At 46.0% G+C, this 13780-nt stretch overlaps 1 pseudogene; it reads left to right on the top strand.

The window, feature by feature from the left end:
* The first annotated feature begins 7882 nt into the window (after positions 1–7882).
* LOC117088582 lies at positions 7883–12365 on the top strand (annotated as a pseudogene).
* The last annotated feature ends 1415 nt before the right edge of the window (positions 12366–13780 follow it).

Genomic DNA, 13780 nt, shown 5'->3' with positions numbered 1-13780 from the left:
ATATACACCATGGAATACCATGCAGCCATCCAAAAGGATGAGTTTGCGTCCTTTGTAGGGACATGGATGCAGCTGGAAACCATCATTCTTAGCAAACTATCACAAGAAGAGAAAACCAAACACCGCATGTTCTCACTCACAGGTGGGAACTGAACAATGAGATCACTTGGACTGGGGAAGGGGAACATCACACACTGGGGCCTATCATGGGGAGGGGGGAGGAGGGAGGGATTGCACTGGGGAGTTATACATGATATAAATGATGAATTGATGGGTGCTGACGAGTTGATGGGTGCAGCACACCAACATGGCATAAGTATACATAGGTAACAAACCTGCACATTATGCACATGTACCCTAGAACTTAAAGTATAATAAAAAAAAAAAAGAAAAAAAAAAAAAGATTCTGGACCCTTACGGGGGAGAATGGATGGGCTGAGCACATCGACTGAGGCAGGCAGGGTCTCGCTGCAGCCCACAATCATCCCACAGGCCTGAAGGCGTGCTGTCCACTGAAAGTTCACTGACGCTTCTGAGCCCTCTGCCTCCCTCCTCCTTGGAAAGACAGGTCCTTGTCTTCTGGAAGAGGTGCTGTGGCATTTCCTCTGCACACCCAGTCTCGTTCCTGAGAATGAGACCCCCTCTGCTCCTGGGTGGACTGACCCGCTGAGACTTTTGTCCGGCTGCTAGATCCCAGACGTTCTTGGATTTTCCCTGGCATTCATGGAAAGGTCACCTGTGCCCCCCTTCCACCGGGCACATGCCAGGACACCGTTGTTTCTCTGGCAGTCGGCCCGTGTGCCCGCAGGGACACACGCTTACACCATCTGTGCCAGGGTAGGCCAGTGCCACGCATTGGCTCCACCTCGGATTCGGCCCTGGACCTGTTGACAGGTGTCCTGGAAAGCGGGATCAGCTTGAAGGAGCCCCAGGCCCTTGAGAAGCACGGCAGGTCACCGCTCTTTGAAAGGAGGGAGGCAGAGGGCTCAGGGCTCAGTGAACTTTCCGCTGACTCCACGCCTTGAGGCCCATGGGATCATTCTGGGCTGCAGCCAGGCCCTGCCTGCCTCAGTCGATGTGATGTGCTCAGCCAATCCATTCTCCCCCGTAGGGGTCCAGAATCGGATCGGACGGGGGGTCATGAGATGACCTCAGCAGGCGCACGGAAGCTCCCCCTCCCCTGGTGGAAATCGACTCCAGGCTACTCTGAAGTCGGGACTCCTGGTGGTTGCCGTTGGATCGTGGGACGCTGCCCGCGGCCGCCTCTCCCACGCGGCCCTCAACAGGACCCCGGATGCAGCCGCTGCCAAGGCTGCAGCGGGAGAGCCCCTGGTGCCGAGCGGCCGCCATCCTTTAAAGGGGAAGCAGCCTGACTGCTGGCAGCGGAGCGCGGGGCTGAGAAGCCAATGCGCATGCGCGAGTGGCCAGCGGGTGCTCGCGGCGAGCGGGTGCTCGCGTCACAGTGGTTCCCACGGTTGTCATAGGAACCACGACCTGAGGCCTGGCAAACCGGAGCCCTCCGTGGCAGTGCTTGGGGGGCGGGGCTCCGAGGCTCCAGCCTGACCTCTCCGCGGGGTCGCCAGGACTGTCTCCGGATGCCAGGAGTCTTGACAAAGGGCTGACCAGGATGTCGAAAGCACAGGCGGGGGGTCTGGGGGGAAGCCGCGCCACATCCCAGCCTCAGGCCCGCCCGGACGCTGTTCGGGTGAGTCTCCCCAGATGCCTTGCCCCCCCACCCCCCTCCGCCGTGATCTCGAGGACGGGTCGGCCTGCATAGGAGTCTAAGTAGCAATCTTTGGACATCCTGTCCTCAGCATTGGGCTCGCTGGTTTCTGCCTGGCCACAGGAAACCTGGGAGGGGGCCGATGGGAGCATGGGTCAGATCTGGGGTCTCCCCACAGCTTCTTAAAACTTCAGGTCCTTACTTTTCCCTGAAGTGTAGTATAGAATGCCCCAAAATTGTACCATGACAGCTCTGCAGCCACTACCTGCTATCTTGCCCCCTCCAGGAACCCCAAAACCTAACAATTCAAATTTTCACTTCCAAGACCCCCCCAGGGTACCATCCAGGGGAGCACCCCAATATCTCAGGCACGCCTACCATCTCTCCAGTCTCTCTGCCCCTGTCTTCAGCTTAGCCCACAGCTGGGGAGAGTGGAAGGGAAAGAAAACAGGGGCAGACAGAGGGAAGGGCAAAGGGGGCTGGAGGTGGAGTTAGGGAAGTAGCCGCGATACTGGGGGAGGCCAGCGGGGCCATGAACCTGGAGGGGTTGGTCCTAAGTGTCTGGGGGCCTGGGGTAAACTGGTTTGAAGCAAGAGGGCTGGATAGACGCTGAGAAAGGGCCAGATGCATGACGAGATATGTTGATGTGGAGGTCGGGGTCGGGAGGGGTCTCACAAAAGGATGTTTACTTTTTCAAGAGGCGGTTGGAGGCTCATCCCATTAGCCAGAATTCTAGGAGAGAGTAACGGAGAAAGGATTAGCTACTGGGAGTGGCTGTGGGAGGGCTGGGCGGCAGGACCTGGGCTCTGTGGGGGGCGAGTTTCCAGCAATTCTTCTTTTCCTTGGTGGGAACTGATGGCAAAGGGGGCAAGTAATGAGGTGCGGTTTTTAAGAAAGGGATGGGAAAAGTGAGGGGAGAAGAAAGGAGGTCCCCTATCCCAGCTGTGGCTGGAGAGATGGTGGCCTTGCCCCCCACGTTGCCCCTCTCTGACCAGGCAGCAGACCAGGCACTTCCCCATTCAGGAAACGGGAATTGACACCCACCACCACCAGCTGTGTCTTCTAAAGCAACGTTATTCAACAGAATGTTGTGTGATGATAAAAATACTCTGTATATGTACTGTCCAGTATGATAACCACTAGCCGCATGTGTCTATTGAGACTGAGGTCTTGAGTTTTTTATTTTATTAATGTTAATAAATTTAAATTCAAATAGCTACATAAGGCTAGTGGCTAACATACTAGATGGCATATTTCAAAGAAATTTTTTGAAAGTTAATTTCTCTCAAGCTTATCTTGCAAAATTCCTAAAAAATGAATTATTTTATGGCTTAAAAACAATATTTTCCAATTAATTAATTAGTGCATTTTATGGTCTTTTTCCTTTTTGGTATTCAAATAAGAACTAGAAAACTCTGTTTTATAATTTAAAATTATCTTGTGATTTAAAATTATTCTTAGGACAACTACTCTGTCTCTAATTAATATGCAATTTTTCAAAAGGTCTTGTCTAATTTGATGTATGTTGAAACTACTAATCTACTTATGAAATTAAAATAATAACATTTTGGGCAAAGTAAAAGACCTTTTTAGGAAGAAATTTTATCAACCAAAAATGCCAGGACTTTTGGTGCCTATTTAAGTGATTTGCAGTACTTGATTATACCATGTAGTTTTATTTGTCTCATAGCGGGAAAATTTTTTTTTCTTAATAAGAATTATGGTACCTAAGCTTATCTTTTTTTTATAGGTACAATTCATACTTTGGAAAGGCCCAGAATATTATTTAAAACTTGAATGCTCTCTTGTGACTTCCAGCCTTCATCACTTACATGACTTAGTCTGTTCATTCTTTTGTTTTGTTTTGTTTTTGTTTTTTTTGAGACTGAGTCTTGCTCTGTCACCCAGGCTGGAGTACATTGACAGGATCTCGGTTCACTGCAACCTCCACCTCCAGGTGTTCAAGCGATTCTCCTGCCTCACATTCCCAAGTAGCTAGGACTACAGGTGCACGCCACCACACTTGGCGAATTTTTGTAATTTTACTAGAGATGGGGTTTCACCATATTGGTCAGGTTGGTCTTGAACTCCTGACCTCAGGTGATCCACCCACCTCGGCCTCCCAAAGTACTGGGATTACAGGCCTGAGCCACCGTGCCCGGCCAGTGTGTTCATTCTTAAAACAGCCTTTGGATTTTAAGCTAAAGTACTTACCAAGCTCCAGTCTATAGTAAGTCTCCGCTAAATGAACAAACAGGACCATGTAAAATTAATGTCGTTTTTTAAGTGGAAAGTAAACATTTCTTAAAGTGTAAACTGACTCATTACTATTTCTGTTTCTATTCTGTATTAATTTTGTTTTTTTTAAAAAAAAAGATTAGACCATCCTAGGCAGAAAACTGTAAACAAAATTACTGGTATGTGAAAGCACAGAGTTTGGAATTAAATCCAGGAAACCAAGGGGCACAGAGCTGAAGACCCAAGGATTCTCCTTTCATTACAAGAAGTACATCTCCATTCATAGCAGGTAAAACTCTGTCTGAAACAAAGATCTGAGGTCCTTAGGTGAGTAGCAGTGGAAGCTGCTGCCAGTGTTGTCTAGAGGGAAAGGAACCTTTCCTCCTTTTACCTGGACCAATGAGAGAATCGGGGGTGCTGAGCTGTAGAGGAAAAGCCCATTTGGAAATCCTCATGCTTTTCCAGATCGCTAGTGAGAACCACCACACTCCACCTTTACATTTAGTTTTAAACTTTTTTTTCCACAACAGTAGGAAGTTACCGTAAAGACAAATATCTTATAGATGAGATCACAGGATTTCTAAGGTTTTTCTTCAAAACAATATGAGGGGAAAAAGAAGATGAATCTGGATGAAGCAAAATTATGTTACAGCTGGGTGAAGGGTACACAGAGATTCATTATAAGTACTATTCTGTCTACTGTTGTACCCTTGGAAACTTTCCATAATGATTTTAAAATGCAAATATAAATGCTGGGTTGATATAAATATTTATTTACTAACAATATCTTGGGGCCCGTGCCGGGGGTGGTGGAGAATGAACAGACACAAAAGACAAAGACAAACAGAGAACATGGCGGCCGCGCCTAGAGCCTCCGCCTCACTTTATTTATACTCCATAAACCCCACGTCAGCAAAAATAACACAATGCAAAACAAACTTTCTGCACCCAGATGTAACCTTCTGCTTAGTTCCTTGTCTCTAAGCTCTTATTTTGTCTGCCTTCTTGGTGCCTACTAGATAGAGTTCATTAAAAGTTCAACTAGAGATACTGTCCTTGACTACTGGAGTTCATTGAAAGTGCAACTAGCTAGAGATACTGTCCTTGAGCCTTATCTATTCTTAGCATATTATTTTCAATGGCCCCTGCAACAATACTTAGGAGGCAAGTTTTACTTATGCTGTAATTATTCCATCTTACTCTCCTACCCATTGCTCCAGCGTTTTTTCTCACCAGATTCCCCTGCAGTCTCTGCATACAGGCTACAGTCTTTTTCTTCTTCTTATTTTTTTAGTTATGCCAATCTCAGCATTTCTCTATCACCCCAGGACTTTTGCATATGCTATTTTTCCATTCATGCTTTCTATTCCTTACTCACTTATTCCTAAACCCAACAACCACTGACTACTTCACTAGTACACCAATCTATATTGTTAGGTACTAGATCGATTCTCATTCTGTTCAGTTCCCATTCAGGTCAAGTGGCTCACTCCCTGTTCTCCTGTGACTAAAATAAAGGCACATGCCTTTCTCAGCTTTGGAAACATCATATGAAGATTGCCACACCCTCTCACTTGCTATTCTAGCCCTTCTCTTCATTTTTTACATATTACAGAAACTAGTCAAATGAGATTTAGATTAATCTTGAGGGAGGTGAGGGACCATGATAAACTGGAGATTGCCTGTTACTTGTTGGAGAGAAAAATAACTCCAAAATTGTAGACATAATGTGGACCAAACAAAACAGGCTTAGGGACAACATTGAGCCTGTGGGCAGTCTATAAATATGGATAGAAGCATGAGTGATTATAGAGTGAAAAAGAAAAAGGAATCTGTTTTTGTTAAACTCTCAGTAACTGATACCTTTATTTTAAATGTGGCTTATTAGCAACATGGACTCTCAGTAACTGATATGTTTATTTGAAATGTGGCTTATTAGCAACAGCCCAAGATATTATTTAAAATGTGAATACTAATACCCTGCTTTAAGGTGTGATCCCAGGGCTCTCTAAGAAGAACAAACTATTAATGGAAACAAATGATCTGTATCTTTCAGTTCAGTTTCTCATTATGAGAAACTGTAATTTAATAAAATGTTCAGGCTATTCATGTCTTTCAAAACATATTCTTATTATTGTTACAAATTTATTTTGCCTGATTTTTAACATTTTTTATTTCTTCTTCTAATTTATCATATTAACCAATTAAAAGAGAAAACACGAGTCTCGCTTAGTGTAAAGTAACTTCAAGCCCATGCTGTTTAATTATGTAAAGCACTCATGATGAAAAAGAATAATTCAGCTAAGCAAATAACAACTTTCTTTTTCATTACCTGTCTTAAGAAATCTGGTCTTCAATAATCACTCCTTCAGCCTAAGAATCTATTCCAAGCTAGACCTGTCAGTAGCAAAATGCATTAATGTGAATGCTTTAGAGCTGGAAAGTTGAGTGCTTGCCTCCTTTGTGTAATCAGTAACAGAACACAGCAACACGGCATTTTGTGAATTTAATCTGTCTATGGGAAGAAACTATGGAATATTTTTATGAGGATGAAATCGTTTATGTGGAATGTTTCCTAACAAATTAAGATTACGTCAAAAGTGGTAGAACTAAGGCTGGGTGCAGTGGCTCATGCCTGTAATCCCAGCACTTTGGGAGGTCGAGGTGGGCAGATCACCTAAGGTCAGGAGTTTGAGACCAGACTAGCCAACATGGTGAAACTTTATTTCTACTAAAATACAAAAATTAGCCATCGTGGAGGCATGCACCTGTAATTCCAGCTACTCGGGAGGCTGAGGTAGGAGAAGCACTTGAACCAGGGAGACGGAGGTTGCAGTGAGCCCAGATAGCACCAGTGCACTCCAGCCTGGGCAACAGAGCGAGACTCCATCTCAAAAAAAAAAAAAGATAGAGCCAGTGTAAAGGCAAATGTGGGATTTTGTGGGGACTTTGCACATAGCAATCATTCTCAAAGGAGTGAACTTTCTTATGCTAATTTTACAACTAATATTGAAGTTTGAATTTTGGCCAGAAGTAGAAAATAACATATTTCTAATATTGAGCATACTCATAGTTAACTCTGAAAAAGGTCTCAGTCTTAATTAGGAGTATGAATCAGAAGTTAAGAATAGGGCCACGTGGAACATATGATGGTAATGGAGAACTATTCCAGGTAAAAGGTAGTAATTAGTTTGAAAAAACCGTGTAATGTGAACACAGTCAAATGAAGGCATGGAGAACTGTGACTTCTCTAGGTCAATGCAATCAATTCCCCAGTATTTCACTGAACTAGAAGTTCAGGGATAGGATAGTCAAAAGAACCTACAGCATGCATTTGGGAAGATTCTCATTAAGAGACATGTCCCAAGTCTAGATAGTTGTTTGCCTTCATTTGGGGCTTGAATGTAAGAAATATTAATAGGTAAACCATACTAATGTTTTGATAGCTACAATCTTGGTGTTCTTCCTGATGATTCAAACTGCAAGCTAACTCATGACTGCAATCACCTAACATTTTCTGAAATGATATACCTCCTAAACTCAAAGCTGTATGGTAGTAGCATTGCAGGTAGTTGATTGTACATTATATCTATTTTTACATATGTGACAAATAGGTTGAATGAAATAATTTGAGAGAAGAAAGGAGGTACTTAGTAGATAAACAAGTTGACCTCTTAAGAAGAAATGTTTAAAAGCCAGGCAAGTTATTTTGGAAATACTCAGATTGTTTAAATATACATCCATGAGCTTAAAAAATTCTCATAGTAAGAATTTGCAATTGAGAAAATTATTTTTCTCAAGTTTCTACCTAATACTTAGGTCTTATCAAAAAACAATTTGGCATATGTATGCCAAAGTTGACATAGTAAACAATTTTTTTCTTTTATTTTGTTTTGGAATGATGCCATGTGTTATAATGAGATGGGGCTCTTTGGAAAAATTGTAAGGTTGCTGACCACTCTTGAAGCCACATCATCCAGTACTGTGAGTTTAAATTTTTATTATCATAAAAACTGTGAGGTCATGTTTAGGGTACGGGCTCTTAAAATATTGAATCTGTATCAAAAGAAATGCAAAGACGTATCTAATCTCCCCCTTTCTCCCAGGATAGGTCTCTTCAGCTTTTAACTCTGTAAATGCTCCATTTTAAGTGATCCCCACCACACGCCAGAGCAGGTATTGGGGCAGTGGGGACATGGGGACATAATGGAGGATACATAGTCAGAGTTTGATTATCTGTCATTCCTCAAGTCTTCTGGCATTAACTCACCACACGGCCTTTTGGTCTTTTCTGGTTACTGTTTATCCCTCTGGACTGGTTTGTGGTCCCCAAGAAAGGCGAGATCTCAGATCTGTGTGTGGCTGTGTCCAAACACATGGGTATCTCGCCAGAGAGGGTGAGACTGCAGATGGAGGCTGGGTGGGATTCAGGGGAAAGTGGGTGGAAGGGCCTGGGGAGGCCTTGCAGACTGACTAGCTCCCTCTCTGTTTTTCATTCCCAGATGATCATGGCTGAGGTCTTCAGTCATCGCTTCTATAAGCTCTACCAGCTGGATAAGCCTCTGAGCAGCATCTTGGACTGTGATGATATTTTCCTGTGAGTGAGGGGATGGAGGGGAGATGGAGTCCCTCAGGAACTTGGTCCACTTCCTTTTATATGGGCCTGCCTTAACCATCTTCTCTCTTCTCTCCTCTGCCTTGTTCACTGGGCACCTACGCTGCACAGAGCTTTAGCCACGTGCCTTAGAAGGGGAGAGGGCTTGAAGTTTTGAATGGGGCGGAGCCACAGACCCTTGTACAGGGTGTCTTTGGGTGTTTTCTTCCTCATCACAGGACGGAGGCTGCTGTTTCTTTTACTTCTCATTCAGCACTTATGAGGCCTCTCCTAGGTACCAGATTCTGAGCTGAGCTCCATCCTTTATTGTGGGCCTCAAAAACAAAAAATGATTTTTGAAATATGGAACACTTAAGACACTTTCTAAATATAGGAGCGTTCAGGAAAATGTTTAAATCTTTGGATAACTAAAAACTAAAATAGAAAGTGCTCTGTGAATAGGAAAGTTCTTTGTAAACCAAACAGTGGTTTCCAAAAAGAAAATGCTTTTAAATTCCTTTGTCACTAAAAGTGAACCTCCTCAGCGCACTGATAACACCAAAGGACTTTATGAAATAGCATGTAAACAGAGTGCTGTACAAATTATCCAACAGATTGTAAAGCATAAGACATTTAGTAACTCTTCAACTCTGTTAAAAAATAACTTGAGGCTGAGGGGGATGAGTGGGTGGAGCAACCGGGCAGTCAGGGAGTCTCGGGGAAGGTGGGGGTTGGTGATCAAATGTTCCTGCTGTCCACCCCCCACAGCTATGATGTGTCAGGTCAGATTGAGGCCATCAAGGGATCAACAGGAGACATCGTGGTTCCTGTCTACCTGTGGGAGCGCACCAACTCCTACTATGGGACTGTCTACCTGTGGGACTGCAACAACTCCTACTATGGCCTGATGCTTTTCTGGCACCTGCTCCTAGGGTCGGTGCCCTGGGACCAGTTCTCTTCAGAGGGCCTGTATAACATTCTGATGTATCAGCTTTCATAAGTGTCCTCTTCCCAGGGGCGGGGCCCAGTGGGGTCTGAACTCAGACTTGGATGTTTAGCTGCTTATTCGACACCTCCCCTGCAATGTGCAAAAGGTAGTTCAGACTTAATGTGGCCATGGAATGACTTGTAGGGATTTTTCTTTGTCTAGACCTCTGACTTTGCTACTATCTCTCTTGAGTGCTGGTGATACAGAGGTGAACAAGACACTCAAAACATAGACAACTTCATCCTGTCTTTCGTTGTCTCCTGGAAGAGTCTTGGTTATTTGTCTTTTTGCTGACAATTTTTCATTGTGCCTAAAATCTAGAGTGCTTTTGCACATTCGCCACAAACTCCTCCAGCGGGAACAGAGTCAAGAGATCCAGGTCCAGCCTGGCCCTGGGACCTGAACACCTGCTGAGAGCTCCAGGGCCTGAGGTTCCTAACTTCAAAGTCTATGCTTTGACCCACTCTACGTGTCGTGTGTCCCCACCTTCTGACTCCACATTTCTCCCCCATTCCTCACAGTCAGCCTCTACGTCAGTCTTCACAGCTGGCCTCTGCTCACCCAACCTAGGGCCGTGTAAAGCATGACTATGTTGGGTACATGACGAAGGAGGCTTCTGTGCGGCTGTAGGAGTGCATTCAGCTCTTCACCACTGTGGAGACCCTGAAGAAAGAAAACCCCTGAGAAGGGGCCAGAGCGGGGCCTGTAAGGGCTTTGTTGGGTTGTACCACTATATTTACCTTTCTAAATATACTTCCGTCCGCTCTCCTCCACACTGAAACCTTCCTGCCACCCTGGCCACCAATACCCTGAGCAGACTCCTACCTCAGTGCCTCGGCCTGGGTTGTTTCTTCTCCAGGAATGTTCTTTCCCCAGTGATCTGCTGGACTTCACTCCTTATTATGCTCAGGTCTCCGACCAAACATGACCTCATCAGACAGCCCTCCTCTGACTACCCTGTTAAAAATCAACCTTCCCGGCCAGGCATGTTGGCTCATGCCTGTAATCCCAGCACTTTGGGAGGCCGAGGTGGGTGGATCACCTGAGGTCAGGAGTTCAAGACCAGCATGGCCAACATGGCAAAACCCTGTCGTTTCTACTAAAAATACAAAAAATTACCTGGGTGTGATGGCAGGCACCTGTAATCTCAGCTACTCGGGAGGCTGAGGCAGGAGAATCATTTGAACCTGGGAGGCAGAGGTTGCAGTGTGCTGAGATCATGCCACTGCTCTCCAGCCTGGGCGACAGAGCAAGACTCTGTCTAAAAAAAACAAACAAAAAAACCCACCCTTCCCCACTGTCCCCTCTCCACCCCCTCTCTGTGCTCTTTTCTTCCTAGTCAAGCATTACTTTCTTTCTAGCTCAGGAATGCCACGTGATGTGATGTCTTCTATCCCCTTTTGTGTTATTTGTCATCTTTATTAGAGTTAACTCCTTGAGGGTGAAGACTTCAGTTCACTGTGTGTTGCTTCTCCCTGTTTATAATAGTGTTGGGTATTTAGTAGATGCTCAGTAGACACTTGCAGAATGAACAAAAAGAGAGAACCAAGGCCATGTGGCCAGTCTCAGAAATAAGAGCAGTGTCTCCGTGGAGCAGAAATGGAACAGAAATACAAAACAGTACCAAAGTGTTAAATGCCTCGTGAATGAATAAATGACTAAAATATGAAGGGATAGAGGTGGGCTCTAAAATAAGACTAGCATCTCATGGATCAGAAATCAAACAGAAATACAAAACGTGGTATGAAAGCATATACAAAAGATAATTAGTAAGCAATTGATGAGTGAGTGAAAGGATTTTAACAAGAACAGAGCAAACTAGAATACCAGATGGGCTAATGGTAAGGGCAGTGTCTCTGTGGGCTTGAAATGGTACATGAGAATCAGGCAGTACAAACAGCACACAGTAGGTGCTCGGAAAAAGTATGTCTGCTGACTTGGGCTCTGTCTGTAGGCACTGCCCCTCCTGCAAGCAGCACCAGCTGGCCACCAAGAAGCTGGACCTGTGGATGCTGCCTGTGTTCTGTTGTCCACCTGAAATGCTTTCCCTACACCAACTTCTCCTGAGAGAAGCTGGACACCCTCGTGGAGTTTTCTATCCGGTCAAGGGCCATGGGGAGGATGGCTGGGTGAAGGCAGGGAAAGGAGGGGGTGCACCAGGATTAACCCTCTCCCCACCCACAGGGACCTGGACTTCTCTGAGTTTGTCATCAAACCACAGAATAACTTGAATCCGGAGCTGTACAGGGATGACCTCTTCGCAGCTTCCAACCATTATGGGGGCATTCATGATGGACGCTGGATGAGCCAGGCTGTAGGCAGGGGCTTGCTCTGGGGTATCTGGGCTTGGGGGAAGTCAGTACCTTCTCAGTGGGTGACTAGGGATGTGAGCCAGTGGTGAGGTTATCATGGTGGAAAGAATGATAGAGTGAATCTGGACACGTCCTAGGGGCAGGAAGGGAGGGTGAGGATAACTGTCTCTCCCTTTCAGACACAACATTTGACTGCAACAAGGACAGTGGCCAGTGGCACTACTTTTATGACAACAGCATCTCACTTGTGCATGAGAATCAGATCGAGGTGTGACTTCCATCCTCCCTCCTCCCCTTCTTCCCTTTTGACACCGCCGCCCCACCTCGCACCCACCCACACAATCCACACTGACTCCTGTCCTCTCCCTGCGGTCCAAGGCAGCCTTTCTTCCCTTCTGTCAACACCAGGACATGATGTGAAGCCTACTGTGCCAGCCCAACTCATCTGGCACCCCAGTCTCCCCTGCCTGCAGCTTTCTTCCCAGCTCTGAGTTCATGGATGTTAATTGAGAGCCCTAGGTCCTGCCACAGAAAAGGAAGCCCTCTCTGCAGTCATGTCTTCTTGGGTCCACCCCTCTTCTCTTATTTATGTTAGGTGCTCCCACCAAGCATTGCAGGCTTAGTCATGACTACTGTTCTCCTCCGTGCTGCATTGCTATCTCCCAGAGAAGAACAGGTCCTGTCTCCCACCCGCAGTGTGCTCCCCGCCTGTATTTGCCCTTCCAGTAGTAACCCTCTTTCCTCGTCTTTATTTACGTTTTTGCCCTTCCCTCTCCTCTACCCCAAGTGTTCTGCATGGAGGGTTCACCTGAACAGAGCATATTTTCTTATTGAGACCCTGTACCTTCTGCTGTGTGTGTGTATATATAAAGCACTAGTCTGCCCCTCACTCAGCAGAGTAGTTTTCTTCTCCATGTACTTAAGTAAGCACCAGTTTTGTGCCTGTGCTCTGTGTGCTTATTGAAGGCCAGCTGTGTGATGGGTGCAGCTCTGAGTGCTTAGTGAACACCAGCAGTGGGCCAGTTGCTGCTGTTCTAAGTGCTTTTAAAACACCCTATGTGTGCCAGGCACTATTCCAAGCACCAACGGTTTACCCGGTTTTTTTCCAAAGCATTTTACAAATGTTGATACATAATCCTCACAACAATCTCATGCACACATTGTCGCCTCCAGTTTTGGATGGGGACACTGAGCGACAGAGGTCATGGAATGGCTCAGGTTCTGTCAGGAGGTCAGTATATGCCATGCGCTGCACTGAAGTCAGTTCCTGGAGGTGGTGTTTGGCTTGTCTGGACCCAGGACTGCTAACCACTCTTCGGACATGAGCTGCACCACAGCTAATGTGGAAATAGAGCACATGGAACAGATGCATCCATGTAGGCAAATGTGTGATTTGGGGACATAAAAAGGCTGATCTCAGGCCAGGTGCCACCTGTTACCTCAACAATTTGGGAGGCCAAGGCAGGAGGATCACTTGGGCCCAGGAGATTGAGGTTGCAGTGAGCTATGATCATGCCACTGCACTCCAGCCTAGGCCACAGAGCAAGACCCCAGCTAAAAAAAAAAAAAAAGGATGCTAGTCTCCAGACCACCTCACAGACCCCCAGTAGTATCCTTTGAAAAGATTTTATCCCCCTGAGACCTCCTGTGGAGATGATACCTGCACTTGGCAGACAGGACAAATGTGCTGTGTCTGTGTGGCCCCTGCAGTCAACCCCCTCTCCCATCATGACCCCAGCTCCCCCACCAGGCAGCGTCCCTCCAGCCTCACCCCAAACAAGATGGAACACCTACCACAGGAATCTGGACATAAAGGAGCCATCCAACCCTTCACACTGATGGTGGGGGGAATCCTAATTGGTGGCAGCTGAAGGACCACAGCCTCAACACTCCCCCTAGCTTGCTTCCTATGCACTGGGTCTGGC

Source organism: Trachypithecus francoisi, unplaced genomic scaffold (genome assembly GCF_009764315.1).
Source record: "Trachypithecus francoisi isolate TF-2019V2 unplaced genomic scaffold, Tfra_2.0 Lachesis_group10, whole genome shotgun sequence".
Taxonomy (NCBI): Eukaryota; Metazoa; Chordata; class Mammalia; order Primates; family Cercopithecidae; genus Trachypithecus; species Trachypithecus francoisi.
This window is presented reverse-complemented; position numbering and strand designations above follow the sequence as displayed.